Genomic DNA, 10,639 nt, shown 5'->3' with positions numbered 1-10,639 from the left:
TTGCCAGTGGGGAGCAGGCCTAAGCTGCAGTCGGACATCCTTAGCGCTGCTGAGGAGGCAGGAGAGGCTCCCACCACCACCGTTGTACTGGCAGCCATCAGCCTGGCTTGTGGCTGAGCAGAGCTCCTCCCATGTGAGAGCACCCTGATCTGCATAGAGTGTCTGCCCCCTGGTGGTCAGTGTGTGTCATAGTGACCAGTCCTTCTGCTGTTAGGGTCAGTTTCCATATTACCCATTTACTATATAGGATAGAGGCCTGTTGCACGGGGGGGGGGGGGGGGGGAGGGTGGGGGAGGGTGCGGCTGGTTTGCCCCAAAGCATGTCCCAGATCAGGGTGGGGGTCTTGCTTGGGTGCCTGGCCAGCCTGGATGATGGGATGATGGCTGTATGCAGCTGGTCACACCCCCTTCAGGGTGGGGGTCCCCACTGGGGTGCCTGGCCAGTCTGGGTGAGGGCCTCAGGGCTGTTTTCAGGCTAGTGGGTGACTGTAGCTCCCAGCCTCTCCTTTTTTCTTTTCATTTTTTATTCTGGGATTAATTTACCTTCTATAGCTGTCACTGGAGCTGAGAGCAGGCTCCAGCACTGAGGCCATTGCTGGCTGAATGCAGGTACCTGGGCTTGTTTAGATTCTATAATTGAAACTCTGTTGCCATCACTGGCCGCTCTAAGCTCTGAGGCCGCGCTGGCTGAAAGCAGGTTTCTGGGGTTTGTTTAGGTTCTATAATTGCAACATTGTTTCATCCGGAGTTCAGAGCTGAGCTGCGGCAAGCGAGAAACGCTGACTTCCTCCATCACTGGAGTAAGCAAGCCTCATGTTCATGTTCACTTCAGCTGCCTGGCTGCCTGGCTGCCGGCTGCCATCTTGGTTGGCAGTTAATTTGCATATATCGCTGATTAGCCAATGGGAAGGGTAGTGAAGTTATGGTTAATTACCATGTTTCTCTATTATTAGATAGGACTAGAGGCCCGGTGCACAAAATTTGTGCACTCGGGGGGGGGGGGGTCCCTCAGCCGGCCTGTGCCTTCTCGCAGTCTGGGACCCCTCGGGAAATAATGACCTGCTGTCTTAGGCCTGATCCCGGGTGTCAGAGGGCAGGCCCAATCCCTAGGTGCAGCCCCTGGCCGGGCTCAGAGCAGGGCTGATTGGGGAGTTGGGGCGCCACCCTCAGTCATGCACAGAGCAGGGCGGATCGGGAGGTTGGGATGCCACCCTCAGTCACGCTCAGGGTAGAGCTGATTGGGGGGTTGGGGCACCACCCCCTGTAACACTCAGGGCAGAGCCGATGGGGAGGTTATGGTTCTACCCAGTCACACACAGAGCAGGGCCCGTGGGTGGCGGGGGGGTTGGGGTGCCGCCCTCTATCACCCACAGAGCAGGGCCGATCAGGGCGTTGGGGTGCCACCACTGTCACACTCAGGGCAGGGCCAATGGGGAGGTTATGGCTCTACCCTATCACACACAGAGCAGGGCCCGTGGGGGGTGGTTGGGGAGCCACACACTGTCACACATAGAGCAGGGCTGATCAGAGGGTTGGGGCACCGCACCCTGTCACACACAGAGCTGCAGGGCAATCAGGGGGTTGGGGAGCTCCCCCCTATCAGGAACAGAGCAGGGATGCTCAGGGGGTGGAGTGCCTACCACTGTCACGAACAGAGCAGGGCAGATAGGGAGGTTGTGGCCACGCTCCCTGTCACACACAGAGCCGCAGGGCGATCAGAGGGTTTGGGCGCTGCCCCCTGTCATGCTGATCTCGGTGCCGGGAGGCCTCACGGTTCCGCTGATTCCGGTGGTGGGAGGCATATTACCCTTTTACTCTATAGGATAGAGGCCTGGTGCACAGTTGGGGGCCAGCTGGTTTGCCCTGAAGGGTGTCCTGGATCAGGGTGGGGGTCCCGCTTGGGTGCCTGGCCAGTCTGGGTGAAGGGCTGATGGCTGTTTGCAGCTGGTGAAACCACATTCAGGATGGGGGTCCCCACTGGGGTGCCTAGCCAGTCTGGGTGAGGGGCTGAGGGCTGTTTTCAGGCTGGCGGGTGTCTGAAGCTCCCAACTGCTCCTTTTATTCTTTTTTCTTTTTTTTATTCTGGGCCAGTTTTAGCTCTGAGGCCTGGCTTCAGCTCTTAGGCCTCAGCTGCTGAAAGCAGGTATCTGGTTTGTTTGGGTTCTATAGTCAAAACACTGTTTTAACTCCAGCTCTGAGATCACGGCTGGCTGAAAGCAGATTTCTGGGGTTTTATTACCTTCTATATTTGTAACAATGTTTCAAACTGCAAGCTCAGAGGCCTGCAGTGGCAGGCGGGGAAAGTTGGAGTCCTCCATCACTGAAGCAAGCAAGCCTCATGTTCGCTTCAAGCTGCCTGGCTGCCAGCCGCCATCTTGGCTAGCAGTTGATTTGCATATCGCCCTGATTAGCCAATGGGAAGGGTAGTGGCGGTATGGCTAATTACCATGTTTCTCTTTTATTAGATAGGATATATATATATATATATATATATATATATATATATAGAGAGAGAGAGAGAGAGAGAGAGAGAGAGAGATGTGAAAGAGACACATTCATTGGTTGCCTCCCGCACTCTCCTTGACAGGGTCCTGGGGTGGAACCTGCAACCCAGGGACATGCCCTTCAGTGCACTGACCGACGCTCTAACCACTGAGAAACTGTCCCAAACTTCAATATTGGGACTTTTATTTCTTTTAGAGTTGTAAGCATTAGTTTTAATATATTATTTAGAATTCAGTCTAGACTGCTTTAAAAAATTGGCTTAAACAAGAGAGAGTTTTATTTACTTCATTTTTCTCTTCTTCAGAGCAGCATATTTGGTGACAATGGAGTTGGTGAGGCACCGACCCTCTCTCTTACAGTTGTGCTCCCCCAAGGTGTTATCTTCAGCCAAAAGTGGAGAATCAGATAGCTTACCACACATCTTTATTCCAGCCAGTGGAACACGGAAAAGAGAATGTATGCCTATGTCCATTTCTTTTAAGGAACATTATATTAACTTACATCACTCTCGCATCTTGTTTTCAAGACCTTACAGCATGTGTAATATTTAAATGGAAAGGAGGTTGGGAACCTCAGAGTGGGGTCTTTAGCTAAGAGATCATGTGTTCAGCTACCATATCTGCTGGGGTAGAAGAAGGGGGAAAAGCACATGATATATGCAGAGTGGGAGGTGGTAATACTCTACCAAAATGTGTGTTCTGGAGATCTGTATTTATAGATGGGATAAATTTTGACCATGCAAAGGTCTTTAAAGGTAATATTTTCTCATTTCTTTATGTTCTTAACTATTCTGTCCAACAGTGTACAAAATTAATTTATCTGCAATAATCCATCACCAAACACAGTTGCAGTGATGGTGGTTTTGAGAAGTTTTGGGCCCTCTGTTCTGTTCCATTGATCTATATGTCTGTTTCTATGCCAGGACCAGGCTGTTTTGGCTGTAATGGCTTTGTGGTATAGTCTAATATCCAGTATTGTGCTCCCTCCAACTTTTTTTCTTCTATTTAAAGATTGCTGAGGCTATTTGGGGTCTTTTCTGGTGCCATATAATTTTTGGAATATGATTTTCTAGATTTATGAAATATGCCATTGGTATTTTAAAAGGGATTGTGTTGCCAAACCGGTTTGGCTCAGTGGATAGAGCATCGGCCTGCTGACTGAAAGGTCCCAGGCTCGATTCCGGTCAAGGGCATGTACCTTGGTTGCGGGCACATCCCCAGTGGGGGGTGTGCAGGAGGCAGCTGGTTGATGTTTCTCTCTCATTGATGTTTATGACTCTCTATCCCTCTCCCTTCCTCTCTGTAAAAAATCAACAAAATATATTAAAAAAAGGGATTATGTTGATTCTATAGACTTCTTTGGGTAGTATAGACATTTTAATGATGTTGATGTTAATTCTTCCAATTCATGGTCACAGATACTTTTCCTCAGAAGAAAAAAAAAAAAAAACTAATAGAAGAACAAAGTGCCCTGCAAAGGTACCAGGAGGATGGGAAGTGTTGTCTTATCTGAGCACAAATTTTTCCGTCATGAGAATCCCAGCAGTTCTCATCTGCAAGTGGAGATGGCCTCAGTTTGAAAAGTGAAATTTTACAAAAGCATGGGGGAGCAGATCAGACTGTACCAATGAACAGAGAGCAAGACAGAGAGAGCGATGAGGCCATGGCACACCCATGCACCAATGGCAAACATCTCTAAATTCTTTAGTAATCTTTTTACTGGCAGGATCCGTTTAAGGCTATAGGCCCCTAATAGCCTAGCTAGCCTCTATCAGTGGTTCTCAACTTTTCTAATGGCGCAACCCTTTAATACAGTTCCTCATGTTGTGGTGAGCCCCAACCATAAAATTATTTTCGTTGCTACTTCATAACTGTACTTTTGCTACTGTTATGAATCATAACGTAAATATCTGGTATGCTATATGTGTTTTCCCATGGTTGCGACCCACAGGTTGAGAACCACCGCATCCAGTTCCCTTCACCAATACAGGATCTAGCCCTGCTGATCCCTCTTTCTTCTGCCAACTTCCTTCTCTTCCACAACATTTTTAATTCTTTAGGTTACATAGCAATTGTAACAACACAGTCCACAACACAGGACCAAACACATTTTGAGTAGGGAGTGGGCTTCTCTTTAGCATAACTTCTGAGCACGATTGTGATTATATTTAGCAGTACATTTTGGGCTGTGAGTGTGTGTAGTTTTTTGTTTGTTTTACTCACACTGATGTTTCCCTCTATTAAACATTAATGATTGTTTTCCAAAACCTACTAAGTTTTTACTGAGGTTCCTGCTGGCATCTGTATAGTTTTTCAAATAATGTAGTTTCTGTTGATGTTGTATATGTATTTACTTCCCCTCCCCATGCCAGCTAATCCTTGAATAGTTACAACCACTACAGCTCCTGTTTTTAGATTATAAACTGCTGAAATGAAGCCGTGTCATTTCCTTACATTTCTTGCCTGCATTCCCTCTCTGAGTCCGGAAATGTGTTGACACCTTTTGTCTTATCCTTTCCCCTATTTGTCCTTCTCAAGTACTTACTCTCTTTCAATCCTTTGTTTACATATAGTTTGCATACCATACAATTCACCCATTTAAAGTGTATAATTTTATGAGTTTAGGATTTTCAGAGATGTACATCCCCACAGTCAATTTTAAAACATTTTCATGACTTCAAAAAGAAAACTTACAATCTTTGGTTGTCATCTCTCCTCCCCTTTCTTCCCCCACCCCCAGCCCTAAGCAACCACTAATGTATTTTATATTTCTCTAGTTTTGTCTGTTTTGAACATTTCATGTGAATGGAATCACATGTGATCCTTTGTGACTGGCTTTATTCACTTAGCATAATGCTTTCAGGGTTCATCCATGTTATAGCATGTATTCATAGCTTTTATTGCCAAAAGATAGGACATTGCATGGATATACCACATTTCATTTACCATTCCTCAGCTGATGGACATGTGGGTCGTTTCCACCTTTTGAGTATTATGAATACTGGATGCTGCTGCTGTGAGCATTTGTTTACAAGTTTGGTGTGGACATGTGTTTTCATTTCTCATGAGTGTGTACTTAGAGGTGGAGTTGCTGGGTCATATGGAAACTCTGTTTGACATTTTGAGGACGGGCCAGACTCTTTGTCAAAGTGGCTGTACCATTTTTCATTCCCGCCAGCTGTGTGTGAGGGTTCCGCCTTCTCGACATTCTCAGCGAGACTGCTTCTAGCCTTTTTGTGTGTGTGTCTGTTGTTATCTCACAGTGCTTGTGATTTGCATTTTTTTTTCTGATGGCTAGTGACATTGAGCATCTTTTCATCTAATATTTTACTTTTAATGGCATTTTTGGAAAGAAAGAGAAAAACAAGTGTATCTGATCTGCATATAAGTCATTTGCATGCATTACGGGAAAAATTCTTCTAAATATTTGAAAACACAGTGTTGTTGTTTTTAATATTTTGTTGAAAAGTCCCCATCTCATGGCTTCTTGCTCCTCTCTGAACAGTGGTCCAGCACATCTGTTGAGCAAGTGGTGATGCCCTCAGTTTGAGGAAAGTGAGATTTGCCATGGATTTGAAGAGCTTTGTAGAGAGAATGGACAAAGGAAAGAGGGAACTGAGTTCCATTTGTTTTGTTCACATGTTAGTAAGCATCGGAGCATTATTTGTAGAATGAATGAGTTCCAGATAGTTCCATGGAACCAGTAGAACCCACTGTTAGATCTAATCCAGTAGTGGTCAGTTACTTATAGGAAGCCATTTCTAGAAAAACACAGAGTTGAAATTGATAGGAAGGATTAAAGGGAACTGGAAGAGGGGCCCATTGTCGTGGAGCTTTTGAAATGTTAGTCACTAGATGGACCATCAAGTCTACCTTAGTAAGGGAGGAAGCCAAGAGCTTTGTGGATTGACAGGGAGTGAGTGGATAAATGAATGACCTGGAATTGAAAAATGTGAACTATGGGCATCTATGCTGGAAGGATAGGGGATGAGGCCAGAGGGTCAAAGGTCAGACTATATTATTCCTGAGGCAGAGATGTTCCTGGTCATAAGGTCTGCAGTGTGGCAGTGACTGCACTGGAGCGGCAGTACAGGACCCCAAGAAGAGATGGTGTAGGAACTGGGAGGCTGCGTTATTGGCCGCTTGTCCACATGGATGTTACAACCCTCCGCTGCCTGCTCACCCCTTCACGTCCCCTGCCTTGGGCCCCATTCCACCTTTAGTTCCTTTTTGTTCTGCATTTTTTTCTCTGATCTCTAGCTTCAGACATTGCATGGCCAATGGCATAACTCTAGACAAGAAGATGCTAGTGTGGTAGTGAAAGGGGGCTCTGTTTGGTTTTTGTTTGGTTTGGTTTTTTCTATTTACACTCAGGACTCACAAGGTTTACTGGAAAAGCTACCTGAAGTGCTCATGAGGACGCTCATTCCATTTTTGTGTTTCAGTCTGTACAAGTGGCTTTGCCTTCCCTCTAGACCACCGTAGAAAGGGTGGGTGTGTGTGCACATTTGTCAGGGGAAAAACAGTACCCTCCAAACACTCCTATTCAGGGTTCACCCACCTGTGGGATCCTCTGATCACTGACTTCTAAATAATGATTAAGCCACTGTCTCTTCTTCACTAACACTTTCTGAAAAATATACCCGTCCTTGATCTTCTTCAGATGTGGAAGGCCTGTCTCCCCTGCTGCCTTCAAGGACATACAGCATTCCCTGAAGGGAAAGGTGTGGGCTGCTATCCATGTTCCTTAAGGCTAAGCTATGAGGAAGGAGACAGAGCCCATCTCCTCAAACCTCACCAGGGAGGAAGTGGGCTTAGGGGGAGGGCACATGGTATCTAGTTCTCAACAAGAGCTCCAGGGAACGGTCACTTTTGGAAGCCAAAGGAAGCAATCAGTAGGAGCTGAACTTACTCCTTTCTTTCCTTAAGCACAAGCCCTGAGAAACCCTTGCCTCCAACTCAGGACACGGAGAAGACATCACTGTTATTACAGACACATTTATTAGGAAAGTCAATATTCCCCACAAGGAGGGAATTACTTGGGGGTGGGAAATGTTTCCCCCTGGAAATTATAGAGAAGCATTGTGTGTCTAAATCGTGGAGGCTGATCTCTGAAGGCAGCGCCTCCAGCAGTGGTGAGAACAGCAGGAGGCCCGTTGGCAGGTTGAGGCCTGCAGTTGGGGCTTGGATGGGGCAGAGTCCCCCTGAGGGGCACAGATTGAGGGTGCTTCTGGCATATTTGCTGCCCCTTTGATGCCACAGCGTTTTGGGGGGGTCTGTCCTCGTTTCTGGTATGTCTAGTATTGGTAGAGCCCTGGCCAGCCAAGATAGCTGTGTGGCGGCCGGACACGGCATTTGTCACGTCATAGGAGGGAGCCCTGCGCTGGAAATGACGTCTCTGCACTGGCTCTGCCTGGGCCTGCACTGCTCCCTTCTGCACGGGCTTCCCCGACTGCGCTGCGGAGGGAAGGGGCTCTCGGGGGCAGGTGGTAACTACTGCAGGCCGGCGTCTATAAACTTGGGTAGTTCCAGTAAAGGGAGCTCTGCTTGGAAGTGGGCCTCTACTCTGTGCAGATGATATCTGCCTTCCCATTTCCTGGGTGGTTTCTTCCATTTTACATTTGATTGAAGGACAAAGCCTTTGAAAAAGGCTCTTCATTGGATGTAGCAAAAGGCTATCAGAAGGAGCCATCTGTGTTTGGCTGTGGAAAGACTTGCTCCTAAGCATGTCATCTGAAGCCGGGTCCCGAGAAGGAAATCTCTTCCCTCTAGGTCGGAAAATTCTCAGTCGTGCATCTCCTGCACCACGCTCCTCATATTTGGGGCCTGTAGGCTCTGGGGGAGGGCACAGGATATCTTTCTTTACAGCTGGTGGGGAATTCTGATCCTGGCAGGACCTCAATGCCTGCTTAGGAAGCCATGGTTCCTGCTGCTTCTCCAGACTGACTCCGCTGTCCTCCGATTGGACATGCAGCACCTGGTGAACCTCCCTGTCCACACTGGACACATACTTATCAGGAGTCAGGGGGGCTTTGTAAGTCAAGATGTCCGAGTCCCTGGACATGTCCAGGGGTTGGCCTTGGGCCTGGCTCTGCTTCCTGCTCTCCAACTTCAAGTTCATCTCAGCAATTAGTTGCTTTCTAAGTTCTGATAAGGTAGGAGCTAGATCTGATATTTTAGATGGTGGGTTTTCAGTGGTCACAGTGGTGTCTCTCTCTATCTTTTGGGAGATTCCTGGCTTGCTGGTTGTCAAGACGCCACTAGTTTTGGGTTGAAGAGTTTTGAGCCTCTCAGCCCTGACTATCTCCCTAGACATGCTGGGCCTGGAAGCAGGTTCTGATTTCTCCCTATTTGCGTCCTGTCGTGTATCTGCTCTGTCATCGGAATTCACACCGTTATTTTTTGTCTCCTGTGGGGTCCCTGCTCGCCTTGCAGGCAGCTTCGGGGGTTGAATGTTGGCTATCAGAGAATGTATCTGACTTTTTTTGCCCCTAATGGTGTTTGTAAGAGGCAGTTTGGCTTTCAAAATTTTTTGGATTTCCTCTACGAGTATGCCTTGGATATCAACAGGTTTATGTGAGGAGGTCTTTGAATCACTCAGCAGATGAACTTTTGGATCATTCTCTTGGCTGTGTCCCTCCTCCTTCCCCTCATTCTCCTCTATTTGAAACATTTCTGAGCTCCTCTCATAGAAGCTTCCTGGTTGGCTCAATCCAACATTTGGATTTTCACTACTCTGGTCCTTCCCCACGGAGATCCCTGAGAGTCCAGAACTGCTCTTTGACTCAAGTATGCCTGAGCAATTGCTCAGAGGCCTCATTAGTGACAGAGACCCATTGATCATGCAGGGCTGGCCCTGGTGGTGTTGGATGAGCCTCTTTCTAAGGTGATGCTCAAATTTATCTCGAAATACACTGCTAAGAGGAAACTCGACCGGATCGATGGAGATTGCAACATGGGCCTTAGATCTTTGAACCACAGAGGTTAAATCCCACAAACTTTCCTGTTCTTTCAGCAACACAGTGCATTCCAGGTGTTCCGTTTCAGATGAGGTGTGATATTCTGATTCATTCTTGGGTATGTGGACATTCATTTCACAGACCTTATTCTGGGTAATGGGACTGGATGGTAGGATTGGGAGTGGGGATTGAAGGTGGGCCTGGGTTTGGATCTGAGTGAGATGTAAGTGCTGGGACTGAGGCAGGGTTTGAGGCAAGGGTTGAGGTTGGACCTCTGCCAAGGATGGAGATTGTAAATCAGAAAGTCCTGGGGATTCTTGGTCTGTGAAGGAATTTGAGATGCTGTTGAAGAAGATGGAATATACACCTGAGGCATGGATAGCAGAGGACAAGGACTCGCTATGCAGAGTTGGGAGACCCCAGAATAGCTGGGCAAGATTTTTCTTTATGTTGTCTTCCCAGGTCTTAGGATATATGTACTCCTGTGCTGAGTCATGCTCATCAGGGCTGAGAAATAAGAGATGACTAGGATCCATAAGTTTGGCTTCAGGGTCTGCCCCAAAAGAGATCTTTGTAGAACGGGGGGCAGGAAACCCTTGATGTAAATCATATTGGGTCAAGGTCGAAGAGCACAAGTCTTTGGGTTGAGGTGAGGACTGGTGCACTGACTGTGGAGGCACAGTTTGACCCGGTGGTGAGGGTGACAGAAAACTACCCAAGGTTGTCATTGGGTTAGAGGGGAGAATGGAGGGAGATGGTTGGGAAGGTTCAGGCAGTGGAGTTGGTATGAGTTCTCCTGGAGGGACTCCTGAGAAAGCAGAGGACTGATTGAAAGATGTCTCAGTCACAGAAGCTGTTACAGGAGCTGTGGAAGCCACAGGAGACCCAGATGGAGTAGAAGCTTCCAAAGCCTTTAAGCAAAGCCCATTGATTTCACTGGCTGCATTGTTACACACCTCACAGGAGGAGTCTGGACATAAAAGTTGACGACAGCGGGTGATGTCATAATTCTGTCCCAGGGTGCTGCAGGAGACAGGAGGTAAAAAGATGCAGCCAGGACCAGAACAAGGAAAGGAGGTGCTGGTGAGGGTGGGGCTGCCTGAAGCCTGCTGCCCCTTCTTACTCCACATCTATGACTTCATCATGCACTCAGTTGCACTCATCCCAAGCATTCACT

The sequence above is a fragment of the Myotis nattereri genome (assembly GCF_964212035.1).
Source record: "Myotis nattereri genome assembly, chromosome: 12".
In the NCBI taxonomy this organism is placed as follows: Eukaryota; Metazoa; Chordata; class Mammalia; order Chiroptera; family Vespertilionidae; genus Myotis; species Myotis nattereri.
Note: the sequence above shows the minus strand (reverse complement) of the source record.